This window comes from Pteropus vampyrus, unplaced genomic scaffold (genome assembly GCF_000151845.1).
Source record: "Pteropus vampyrus isolate Shadow unplaced genomic scaffold, Pvam_2.0 Scaffold20, whole genome shotgun sequence".
Lineage (NCBI taxonomy): Eukaryota > Metazoa > Chordata > Mammalia > Chiroptera > Pteropodidae > Pteropus > Pteropus vampyrus.
In genome coordinates this window covers 7,945,362-7,959,394 of record NW_011888801.1, presented here as the reverse complement: position 1 = coordinate 7,959,394, position 14,033 = coordinate 7,945,362, and the positions used below count along the sequence as shown (strand labels likewise).

Genomic DNA, 14,033 nt, shown 5'->3' with positions numbered 1-14,033 from the left:
CCGAGCTCCGAAGAGCCGCATTCCGACACAGGGGGCCGGCCTGGCCGCCGCCGCTCGCCTGACCCGGCGCGCCGCGAGTCCGGGCGGCGGGCTGCACCTGTTCTTCAGCCGGCCCGCAGCCAACCCTCGGCCAGCACTCTCTGGGAAAGACCAATCCGAACGCAGCGCGGAGGGCGAGCGGCCGGGCTCGCCTCGCTCCCGCCGCTTGCGGCTCCGCGCCGCCGTCACCGCCCGAGTCAAACTCCAGCGAGCTGCACCGCCGCGAGCCCGGGGCGCACGGGGCTCCCACGGCAGGTGCTGTGCCACCCGCGGCGGAGGGAACCCAACAAGCCGCAGTGGGTTTCTAATCACTCCGCGGCGCCGCTTCCCGGTTGCTCTTGGGGAGGTGAAGCGAGAGACCGCGTTGAAAATTCCGGGCGACGCGGACCCGGGCCGGAGGCGGCTCTAGGCGGGCTCTGGCAGCAGGGTGGGCGCGGTGTGAGCCGAGCCTCTGCGGACGGGCTGGGCTTCAAGAAGAGTAGCGCCTCCCACCAACACTTAATGATGGTTTCCTAATGCGCACGAGAAAAATAAATGATCTAAGCAAACCCCCGCTTAGAAGTGTGTGGCAAAAGCAGCTTCCGACCGATTGTTAGCCCATGTGCGGTGCGGATGCAGTGGGGTCAGAGATTGACGCTGCGGGGCAAGGGAGCGGGGGCGTGTGCGCGTGGGAGGGTGCCAGCACTCTCCTGACTGATGGAGGGTGCTGTTGGATGGAGAGCCACCTTTCCCTCCGAGTTCCTTAAAGAAATGCTGGTGAAGCAAACGACTTTTGTACAATTGGACCCAGCAGATCTCCCCAAGCAGATTTATAACTTACATTGTAAAAAACAAAACAACAACAACAACAAAAAATCCTCTTTAAATGTTGATATTCGCACACGCACACGCTTCACAAGGCAACTGATTGTGAGTAGTAAAATTTTTAATGATTTGAGTTGGTATTCAAAATTCTGTTACTGGTTTCTTCCCTTGGATAGAGAGACACCTGCGTATCTATATCTCAGGTGCAGTGTAGAAACTGCCTGGGCGACAGGGCGAGGAAAGAAGGGGTAAAGAGCCAGCATCAGCATGATTTATGCTGACAGTGAAAAACCTCGCCTGTCAACTCTCCCCAGATTTCCTGGTCTAAAGTGGAAACCAGGAAGATGTTTTTATTTACAAGCTCCAAGACTGAGAGGTTGAGGATAGCAGCCTCCTAATACACCTCCCCAGCACTGTATAATTGGTGTGGATGATGGAACCAGCATTCTCTTGTCCTGTAGCAGTCTCCACAAAGATGAAGTTTTTAAGTTATCCATTTTATTCACAGGTAGGGAACCGAACGGTACACTGAAAAGACTGAAGAGAATAGAGAAAGCCTCCAGGATTTGGTGCCCACTAAAGTATTTTGCACAGACACGGTTAATAAATTATTTTTGATGGCAGTAATGCGGCTGTCACCTCTTTCAACTATAACATTGAGACTTTCCCCATGGGAAAGCTTTTGATTTTTAGTTTGATAGAACATGCCCTAATCCAGTAGTGCTGAATTATGATTCCAAAAATTGCAAGTAGAAAAAATACCACAAACCCTTGAATCTATATTTTTTCAGCCTTCCAATGCCAAGCACAGTCCTTTTAAGTAAAATTGACCCAATCTCTGCTTTCTGTAGGTTCTGGGAAGTTGCTCACCAGGGTTTTCTGTATAGCAAATAAAAGTTAGCTTTCACACAAAATGTGAAATTATACAGTAGGTGCTACTGTCAGCTACATGAGACATAAAAGTACTTTCCAAAACACTCCTAGTTCACTGACCCGCCCCCCCACTTTATTCCTGTGGCCTCTCCCATCTTCATTCCCTGCTGAAATAGATCCAATATAAAAGAGAGGTGCTATAATGCTGCAGCTGGGCAAATGCTCCCCTGAAACTGCATTCACACAACATTCACCCCATGTTGTCTCTGCTCCCCAATGCCTTCTTCATCTACCTCTGCAAATTCCCTCCATTTCTCATTTCCACTTAACTTTAACAATTTATTCATGGTTCCCTGTTGAGCTCATTTTCTCCTAGATCCCAAGCCACTGCACTTGACTGCACCATTAGCTGCTTTCACAGTGAACATCATCACTAGAAGGAAAGAAAGAGGGAGGGAGGGAGGGAGGGAGAAGGAAGGGAGGGAAAGAGAGAAAAAGAGAAGCCATTGCATTGAGCAGCAGGTTATACCAGCCCATCCAAGAAAATTTGGCTAGTGCAACCATCATTAATTTGCAGTTTTCTTATAAGGCTCCCGTAGTAGCAGGTGGTAAGCACTAGAACTAGAATTGGGGCAGAGGGTGTCCACAGTTGAGTCAAAGACAAATGATGGACACTCTTGCTGCCAGTGAGTAGCCAGATAGTCATGGTAAGGAGGAGTCACAGTATAGTGACTCACAGCTCTCTGAAGCAGAATGCTGAGTAAAGATATTCACACCCAGACTTTGAAGACAAGGATTCAAGTTAGAGTTCTGCCCTTTATAAATAGTAAAGTCACTCTGGCCTCTGTTTTCTCATTTGTGAAATGAAACCATAATACCTACATTCCACATAATTTAATAAAATTGTCTCCCTAAATGGACTATTCACCTATGGTACCTTTTAAGCATCATTATCAGATATCTTCCTATAAAGAGCAGTGTGGATTTTTTTAGCAAATGATCAAGACATACCTCAGCCTCTCCTGAGTTCCATATTTGCCTGGATATAATCACTTTCTGGGTGTCTTCTGTGTGATCCACTAACATATTAAACTCTGAATTTCCAATTATCGCTTATAGTTTTTCCACAAACCAGCATTTCTATTGAACTTCAGTTTTTCCCTTCAATGACACCAATATCCTCAGTCTGAGAGTCTTCAGTGCCATCTCTTACTCCTTAGCTCTCATACCCCAAGTTCAATTAGTAGTCATCATTAACAGTACAATACGACTGTCCTGGATTCCCTCCATTGTAAATTCGTTGCCAATGGTCCATCTTTAGACCCACAAAGCTGGAAGTAAACTTGGTGGCCAAATACTTCTAATCTCTCAATCCCAAACAGTCCCTACCCAACAGTCATCTGGATCCAGCTGGAGCTCTAGAGAATACACCACTTTTTGGAGCAAATCATCCAGCCTGTAGATAGTATACATAATTAGAAAAGTCTTTGTGTTGAGCCAAAAATCTACCTTCTCATACTTTTATCCTTCCTTCTAAGCTGACCTAGCTGCTATGCATGGAGGATACAAAAAAAAAAAAAGCTCTCTACCTTCATGGAACTTACATTTTTGTAGGCGAGCTGAACAATAAAAACAATTATCAGAAAATGAGTATTACTGTTTCGGACCACAAAGAACATGTCTGTTTGGTGTGATTACACAGGACATCTTTTCTTCAATCTCAGTATCCCTAAACTATTTACCATCTTCACAGGCCATGAGGACTTGACACTCCTAAGATTATCAGGGTATTCTTTTATCAGTTGTGTGTTCCCTGGATAAATGCAGTTACTACAGAAGCCAGTCTGGCCTGCAGGATCATAATATTCTTTTTAATATCCACTGGAATCATGTGTGTAGGCAATATGATATCTCAAAACATTTCACAAAGTAAACACTTTACAAAGTGTTGATGAGTTTAACCTTCGTATGATTGCACATTCCTTATCCTCTCTTGGTTCAGTTCACCACTGTTATTACAACGATACACATTTAGTAGTAAATCACGGTGGCCTTTTTTAAAGAGAAGCATATTGTTTTCTTTGTAGGTCTCAACAAATAATCTTATTTATTTCATGTGAGCATTTGGTATCTTATACATAGGACCTACCCTAAATGTACTAAAAAAATCCCCAGTTGGATGTGTCTATTCATAACATCTTGACTCCAAGAAGTTATGCATTATATCCCAATGTCATAAATAAAATAAACACTAAAATCCACAAATGCTGTAATGCAAAAAACTCAAAGTGGAAAGGTGAAGAATTCTAATTGTAACTACATCTTAGTCAAAAAGACAATTGTAACAATGTTCAGACTTAAAGTATTTGGAAAGTCACCTAATTGTACTCTCATAAAGTAGGAAATGCTGAATGCCCTATAACAAATGCGCTGTGAAATTAGAGGTTTTGAATGAGGCACTATGATAAAACATGTGAAATTTCAGTGAGAGTTGTCAGAAGACAATATCAAAGTTTCAAAACAGATTAACTAAGAACCAGGTAGATGTCACAAAACACTGGAAATTGAAGGAGGATTTTTGTGAAGAGGATTTCCTTGGCAGAAGCTGTGCTCTGAGTTCACGGGGGGAGAAGCACAAGTATAAGGCCTTTCTTACGCCAGTATAAATGAGAGGGGTCTCAAAGGAGTGACCTAGTGAGTTCGAATTGGACCCTTAGAGTTTGGCTGGGTCTCATTGGATTGGGATAGACACATGGCCTCAAGAATCACAAGTCAAAGAGTTGGCTAAAGTGGACTGTGGAAGCAGAGGGCACTTTAAGCATATGCCATGCCAAGAAAATATGAAGCCACCCTACAGTAGTAAGAGTCCGGGTGGAATGTAGGGTGAGTAGAAAATGAGAAGAAGCGGAAGTAGAAAATGAGCTGGAAACTCAATGTTGAAGCATCTGAGAGTCATAGTGAGATAGCTATTTGATTTTTTTTTTTTTTTCATTGAATTCCAACTGCCTGTAATTTAGGGTGCAACATGTGTACTTCATTCTGGGCTCTCAAAGTTGCCATTAGTGTTCATCTTATCTAACTGCCCCTTTGTCAATAATTTTGCCTTTTTATCTCTGATATGTTTCCCAAACATTGATAGATATAGTTTTCTTAGATCACTAGACAACTCTATTCGTTTGAAAAAAAATTGTTTGGATCTGAAACTGGAGGACTGATAGATGGAAGTTTGCCTTGAAAATTCACTGATTGAGCAATAGCAGAGGACTCAATGCTTTGGAAAGAACCAAGAAAATGTCATCCCAACATGGTCAGAAACAAAGATCCTGGGTTCACGTTCTCTTTCCCTCTCTTCAGATCGCAGGATTTTATTTGGCAATTCACAGGCTTCTCACCATTTCCAGACGGAGTTAAATATAAGTAAAGCTGCAAGCATAGAAGACATACAATACAGAAAGCCAGCTCCCTGAAATGTTTTCTTATAACAAGAAAAAACATCTTTGTTTCAACTTCATCATTCCTAAGAACAGCGGCTTAATACAAGAGCATTCAGAAGGAGATGATGTGAGTTTATGTTTGTATAAATAACACTCTGGCTTCATCTCACCTGCATTTTTTAGAATCACACATTTTGCTTTCTTAGATTTGTGGATGAAATTTTCATAACACTCTATATAAAAAAAGCAATCAGATCATTTTCCACAATCTTCACCAGTTTACTTTATGTCTGCACCCTAGGGACTCCCTGCTGAGCTGTTCAGAGAAACCTGAGGACAGACAGCCTCAGTATCAATCCCTGAGACCTGTGGTCACAGTAGCTGAGGTGCCCGATGTGGGCCCAACTTGCTTTATCTAACAGAATATTAAAACAAAAGGACAAATATAGAGTTATTTTCTTTCCACAATCTCTTTCAAGGATTATTGGTAGTCTGCAAAGGTTTTCAGGTGCTCCTCAATCTATCTCTTATTGTCTATAGCGGATCTGGAAGTTTATTATTGACATGAATCAATCATCAGTAAAGGAGAAATTTTAGAATCAGACTGACTTGAATCTGACATTCAGCAGGTTGTTGTGCGGTTGAAAAATGTCACGTGTGAAATGCCTAGTTCTGTGGTTGGCACATGGTAGGAAACTCAGAAATAGTAGCAAGTATTCTTATTTAATGAAAATCCAAATTGCCTCTTTGGAGCATTATGTAAGAAGTCCGTCTATTCCAACAAATTTTGCAGAAGATATTTACAGGAGTTTCACACTGCATTGTTTCCATTAACTAGTTGGTTCTTGGTGGGGTATGTAAGCTTCAGGACTAGCAAAGAGAAACTGTAGAAAAGCACTGACCTCATAGCCCCGGGTGATGAGTGTACATTTATTCCTTCCATTGTGTGCCCCTCCAGCTCACACCTTGTAACCTCCTCCAAGGAAACCCACACAATTACCAGGAGTAAGTATTAGTAGCTGATAGTAGATTTGACCCATCTGTTTTGTCTCTAAGAAAAGATATCTCAAGAGGACAAAACTTGCTTGGTGCTTATAAATTGAGAAAAAGGAAGGAAAACATATTTATTAAAAATATCAGCAAAAACTAAAACGGTTAATGGTACTTACCTCTTGTGAAATACTTCAAGGGGTTTTGAGGACTTAGAACACCTGTTTTTTATCCTGCCTTTCGAGATTTAAAATAAGTCATTTGGCTAGGATGATCCCCTATTTTAAACAAAGACTTCAACAAAGGTACAATTGCATGTTTATATTTGTATGTAACTGTGTCAGCCAAAGGCAAACAGTAAAGGAAGAAAAGATTATTCAAGGACTGCTTGGTGATGAACTTACCAACTAGCTCCAGAGTTTTGTTTGGTATTATCTGAATAGAGTTATAGTTTTGTTCGGCGTCATTGATGCCAAAGAATAAAGAAAGCATCGAAGGAAAATGATTTTATTTAGGCAATTGTAATACTGAGAGCACCCAGAACTGAAGATCACACTGTCTCAGCATGGTGCTTTTGCCTCTGGTTCTCTTAGGAACAAAGAGTGATTTACAGTTGTGGTTGTTTTGCAATTAATTGAAGGCTCAGTCAGTGAGCTGAACAGGAATGTTTATCTCTGCGTCTATGGAGTTTCATGGGGATAGACCTAATTTTAGGTAATCATTCATGAGATAAAGAACAAGAAGTTGGAGGGTCTATATCCGCTCTTTAGAACAGTTCCAGGAAAAGGGAGAAAATCTGTTTGGCCTCATCAGGGTCATCTGCTAGTCTTATGGGAGACGTAAGAAAGAGTTTACAAGGAGTCTAATCTAAATCATGTGTGGAAGGGTAGTTCTTGTGGGCAGCCATTTCCTGGAACATAAAAGGGTGAAGGGACTTCTGAAAACCAAAATTGTGGGGACGGTTATCTTAAACATTGCTGTTTTCCAGGAGTAAAAGTTTCAAGTAAAGTTCAACATTGATATTGACATAAATTTATAGCTCTCTTTTTAGCATTTTTAAAATGTGTTCATGCGAATAATTATTAGTTAAAATAAGAATGGTAACATGTCTTATAGAATTGTTTCCTTTTTACACGGAAAATATAAAGTAAAATAATCTCCCAATATTTAGTATCTCTGAAAAACAGTGAAAAAGCATAGAAATTCCACAGGAGTGAGATAAAAATCGTATCTGAATTTGACAGAACGTTCTTTATATTCGAGTTAACTTATCAGAAACTATTTTAGAATTTAAAAGTCATAAAACTATGTTGCAGTAAATTCTTTAACACCATGGAGATGAGCCTATAAAATTTATTTAACAAAAAAAAACACAAACTATATCAAAGTTTTTGTTTTCTTTCTTGGGAATTTAGCTAGCATACTTTTATCTCAATTCAAGAGTTTAATAATCATTGTTTAAAATTAATGTTGGAATAATTGTAAGAGTGTGAGACTATCTTCTCTTTTGAAAGTAGATTATTTTGGACATTTGACTGACATTTGAACAATAATTCTGTATGTGCATGCTTGTGCTTAGAGTGTGTGTGTGTGTGTGTGTGTGTATACATGAATATATATATATATTCATGTATATATATAAAGAAGGAAGAGAGGACATGGAAGCAGATTTTGTATTATCTAGGAAATAAAGTGGAATAGGAATGGGATTGTATGTATGGATTGGAAAAAACTATATACTGAACAGTGAGGATTAGATTCCAAACACAAGTAAGATACAGAAAGTGAAAACAGATAACTCTTTCAGCTTGTTTACCCAAAGGAATTTCTCAGTGTTAGGAAATGCAAAGCTGACCCCCTGAGACTAACCAGGCCAATTGGCTTCCACTGCACTTTGCAAGGAAAGCCGACTTTGCTTCGGAAGCTGACAAGAGTTGTTTAGAATAGCAACCAACTATAGAACTGATCCTTACTTGTATGAAGAACTCTCCACCTGGGACTGGAATAAGATCTACCCAACTCTCACCTCCCCGAATCACTGTAAATAGAAGCAATTTATAATCTCTACTACATTGGATAATATTAAAGATGAAAATGACACCGTCTATGGTAAATGATTTAAATATTAAAGAAATCATTAGGCAAAAATCTCAGAATCATCACTTTAAGAATGATGTAAATATAAAAATAATGATGTAAAGATAAAAATTATCTTTGGGAAATATTCAATTTGCAAGGAAATATTCTCCTGGCACTCAGACCTAATAGAAGTTGATGCTCTCTTGCCTTAAGGCAGATTTGCAAATAATTATACACTATTTGCCACCCCACACGCAGCTCTCCCTGATGTCCTTTCTCTCTCTGGAAGTTCTAAAGAAGTAAATTCACAATTTGCATTCCTAGTGGTTCTCCACGGCACACTCTGATTTATTTGGACAACTGACTAAGCAGAAAGATAGCTGTTAGGCAAAATATGATTAGTTTCCTGACTTTGAACTCTAAATGCACACTTCCCTTCTCTTATCACAGAAGTATATACAGTTAGATGATAGATAGATAGATAGATAGATAGATAGATAGATAGATAGATAGATAGATAGATAGATAGATTTTTAAGCAAAAGGAGAAAACCTTAGTAACTTCTAGAAATTCCATCTGGGCTTGAAGAGTGACAGAAATTACCTCATATTGTATCAAAATTTACAAAAGGGACCCAGAAAGATTTAAAAGTTACATCAAAAGGTCTGTGAAAACTAAAATTTATAGCTATCTACAAATGTGTTGAAGGAAGGTCCTGGAGGGAACTGTACCTTTTTCACAAGAAAAGTTTCAAGCAGTCTTTTCTGGAAGCTATATTCCAATGACCATTTGAATTAGCAAGGCACACTCAAGATCTCATCATTCTACAAGACTAATGTGTAAAAAGTGATTCCTTTCATCTTTAAAGCTTCCAGAAAAACTTGCATCATTCAAATTCCCCTAGCAATTCTGTTTCCCTATGCAAAAAATGGTCATTTCTTCTTTCTTTTTTCCTTTTTAATTTAAGAACTTTGTGTATATGTGTGTCAGAGAAGATGGACCACTATGAGTTCGTTCCCTCTTTTGTCTACCTGCGTGGTTTCAGAAATGTTATCCTGGAGAAAGAGAACTCTGCACATCGGAGTTGATGTGTCACACTATGCTTTCAAAGACATCTTAAACTGAGTTGCAAAGACTTTAGTTAAGCTAAGCCAGGGGTCATATTATTTCTGAAAACACGGCTATCAAATATATGATAGGTTTATAAAGTATGTGTCAATAAAGCAACAGGTAGAGCTGATACTGTGATCAGTAAATTCTTGCTCCTTTTATATGATTGAGGTTATGGGTAGTAGGAAGAGCACTGAACAGATACTTTGGAAATCTAGGCTTGAATCTTTACTACTCCAGTAAATTTATGAGACTCTGGGTTTCAGTTATATAAATCCATCTCAGTTATATACATCCATAAAATGTGGGAAGCACTACCTAAATCCAAGATTATTATGATATTAACAACAGAAAACAAATGTGAATTTTTTTTGCAAATTTGAAAACACTGTGCATATATTTAAAAGCTCTCAAACATTATCAATTGATATAGTTAATGAAAAATTATTTCCAATTGTAACTTTATATTGATTAATATGGAGGTTATACAAATCACACTATTTAAAAAAATCTCAAACTGAAATGTAAAATAAAATTTTTCATAATTTTAATAAAATGTGTCAGTCTGTCCTTTTTATTTATCTGGGTACTCTCTCTCACCAGAAAACAATTGCTGTCAAGTGTACATATACCTAGGGGCAAGAGCTAGTTCATTTCTTGAAAACTGCTGCCTTAGACAGTTTATAACCAAGAAAAAGAAATACTGTCTCCACTGTCATTTTTGCCCTGAGAAATTGGGGTGCAAGTACGGAGAAGACTGATTTGGGCCCCCCTTTGTCTCAGGTTGCTTTCATCTGCCCCCTAAATCCTTCCTTTTGGATCTTTTATATAATGCTTTTTATTCCTTTTCAGTGCTGCTGGGGCCAGGAATTTTAAGCTCATGTCTTTTGAAGCTATGTTTTCAGTTCTTTCAATTATTGTTGTTGACTTTTGGTCAACTGGGTTGAAATAATGAAATTCAAAGTAATAAATAGGTCCCATGCAAACTCAGCATATTGTTTATCAGCTGAATCTAGCAACCCCTCAGAGTCATTCTTACCACTATTTTGTTCATGGATTAGTGCCTTATATATTAGAGAACTCTTCTGGTAAGAACCTACCAAATAATATAGTTTACACACTGCCAAGAATTTCTCCTTTACATAAAATATCTAATTTGTTTTTTGGTAATGTAAAATATTAAGAGTGATGTCAGCAAAATAATGGAGTAGGGATCTCTATGTTATTTTCTCCTCTATAAAAACAATGAGAAAATTAGGAGAAATGTTCCAAATCAACTTTTTTAGAATTCTGGAAATTAATCAGAGCAGCAATCTGGGGAGCATTTATTCAAGATAAAAATGGCTGAATCTTGGTGAGAATTGCAAGGCTGTCCTAATTTTGTCCCTCTTCTCCAGCTCCACAGTAGCCTTAAAAACTGATAGCCTAAAATCACAGTGAAAAAAAGCAGACTAGAGGGGGAAATGGAGTTGGAGACCTTTGAAAGCCTCATTGCCAGAGAATTGTCATTATTTGACCTATTTGGTGATTCCTTGGAAGAGCCAATTACAAGGCTAACTTTATTTCATATGACTCAGAGCACATGAAGTATGAAAAGCCTTTCCCCAAGGGAATTTGTTTTTAAAAATTAGAAGAAATTGTTAAACTTTGTAGCAGTAGATGATAGTTGAGACAAACAATAAGCTAAGCAAAAAGCTTGAAAAGAAAAGCTAGGGAATAAAATGATCATAGAGGATTTGGAAAACTCCAACATATTTGTCAGAATACATACATAGGGCTGTTTATATGCCCAGGAAAAATCTGCCAAGGCTGTAAGTTTTCATCTCTGGCAGAATTTGGGGCTCTGTATAAACAGGAAGTGAAGGTGAAGGCAGAGTTACATACTGTCAAAGCATTAAAGATGTGTCCCAACACACATAGAACCACTTGGCAAAGACTGGGATACGTGTTGGTTTCAGATGTTTGAGGAAACTTCTGTGAAATCATTAACTAATTAATAAGCAAACTATCCCAAAACTTAGTGAGCACATACGATTTTACAGAATTAGACCAAGAAATCCATTATGCAAATAATCAACAGCCACAAACAGCAATAAAAACAAGCTATAGGGAGGGGAAAAAAAATCTGATTTCCAGTGTTGTGATATTATATTATACAAAAGGCCAGTTTTTAACTGAGAATTATGAGATGCGCTTAGAAAAAAAGCATGACTCAGACACAGGGAAAAGTAGCAATCAAAAGAAACTTTCCCTTAATAAGCCTAGGTTTTGGGTTTACTAGACAAAAATTTTAAATGAGCTGTTTTAAATATATTCAAAGACATAAAGGAAACCATGTCTAAAGAACTAAAGGAAAGTATGAGAACTATGTCTCACTAAACAGAGAATATCAGTACATAATTATAAGTGATAAAAAAGAATGAAATAAAAATTCGAGTTGTATCTCAGAATCTAAGCAGTATCGGGCCTGGTTAGTACTTGGATGGGAGACCATCTAGGAATACCAGATGCTGTAGGCATAAAAAATAAAAAATAAGGGATTATAAACTGACATGGTCCTTGCAATCTGTGAGGTCAACCAAAGGTTGCCTCGCCTAAAAAACAAACAAACAAAAAACAAACGAAAAAACCCCTCAAGTTGAAAAGTACAAAAACTGAAATAAAAATGTCACTAGAAGAGCTCAAGAACAAATTTGAGCAGGTAGAAAAAAAAAATCAGCAAATGTTAAGATAGATTTATTGAAATTATCACATTTGAAGAAGAAAAATTAACAAGACCTCAGAGACCTGTGGGACAACATTGAATATACCAAGTAAGTATAATGGAATTCCCAGAAGGAGAAGAGAGGAAGAGGCAGAAAGCATATTTGAAGGAATAAAGGCCAAAAACTTTCTATATGTGATGTAAAACCAGTAATCTACAAATCCAAAATACTCAACAAACTACGAATAGTATAAATTCAAGGAATGCACAACCAGATACAGAACATATATAAAAATTATATCTCTAATAAGGGTCTAAAATTCAGAACATAAAAATAACTCTTAAAACAATAAAAAACCAAATAACCCATTTATAAAATGGGCAAAGATTTTGAATAGACATTTTTCAAAAAGAAAAAAATACATGTGCCAAGAAGCATATGAAAATATATTCAATAGTCATTAGGGAAATGCCAGTCATAACCATAATGAAATACCATTTTATACCACAAGGATAGCAAAAAAAAAAAAAAAAAAAAGACAATTAGTTTTATAAAGATTTGGAGAAATTGGAACCCTGTTGGTGAGAATGTTTAGTTCTGCAGCTGCTATGGAAAACAGTTTGACAGTTCCTCACGAGTAAACAGAATTATCTTATGATTTAGAAGTTCCACTCATTGGTGTATAAAACAAATGTCCAGACAAGAGAAATAAAAACAAATGTCCAGACAAAAACTTCTACATGGATGCTCATCATAGCATTATTAATAATGACCAAAAAATGGAAATAATTCAAATATCTATCAACTAATGAACATGCAATGTAAATATGGGATCTCCATACAATGGAACATTATTCATCCATAAAAAGGAAAAAATACTGATATATGTTACATGTGGATGAACCTTGAAAACATTATGCTAAGTGAAAGAAACCAGATTTAAAGACTACATATCATTTGATTCCATTTATATAAATGTCCAGAATAGGCAAATCTATTGAGATAGAATGTAAATTAGTGGTTGCTAAGGACTGGTGGGAGGGAAGAATGGTTATGACTGTTAATGGGTGCAGCGTTTCTTTTTGAGGTAATGAAATGAAAATATTCTGAAATTGTGTAGTATTATTACACAATCTTATGAATATATAAAAAAATCACGGAATTATTATGGAGTGTGAATTATATCTCTAAAATCTGAGGAATATTATAATATCAAATATCCTTAGCTGAATTTAGATCATTTTTAAAAAGGGAAATATTTAATGTTTCTTAAATACCTATCATATATAGACACTTTGGATATATTACATTTCAATGTTTGTCACCAATTATCAGCCTTTCCTAGCAGAGGTGGTACCAGCTACATATATTCTAACCAAGACTAAATTATGCTTTCTTCATTTAACATGACTTTTCCCTCTTCCCTGATCCCTAAGGATCACTACCTTACAGTAAATGTGGGGAAAAAAGACAAATTTGTATCAGATCTATTGAAGGGTCAGCAGCACACTGGACTCTATATTGATGCTGCTTTCACCTCCACACTGAGCCTTTCACTTCACTGATATGCCCACTCCTTTAACTCCAAAACATTACTGTCTCAAGGCTGTAGGTGTAGATCCCTTTACTGATGGTTTGAAGGTAATGGAGGGAAATCCATCACAGCATTTCAGAGCAGATAACTTACAAACAACTTATTAGATATGTCTGCTCTTAAAAGTCCATAAGCTACCACCTCTACAGAGCATTTCCCACCTTGTCAAAGTTACTCCCTGAAAATTCGTACTTCTTGCCTTATTACTTAGGTAAAGTCTATTCTTTTCGTTTTCTTATCTACTTTCTGAGGGCTCTTTATCCACACCTAAGTGGCTCATCAATGTGTTTTCATATACAAAAGTCCACGATAGTAGGTTTTAAGAGTTAAATGTGACTGCATTTAATTATGGTTTTAAATAAATTCTTTCCTACCTTACCCTTAATGGATTTACCTTGTCGGCCC

General features: G+C 37.7%; 1 protein-coding gene across 1 annotated transcript in view; it reads right to left on the bottom strand.

The window, feature by feature from the left end:
• Window positions 1-14,033, bottom strand: part of NRG3 (neuregulin 3) — a 1,091,888-nt gene that overhangs the window by 1,040,290 nt on the left and 37,565 nt on the right. The gene's annotated exons all lie outside the window — the stretch shown is intronic.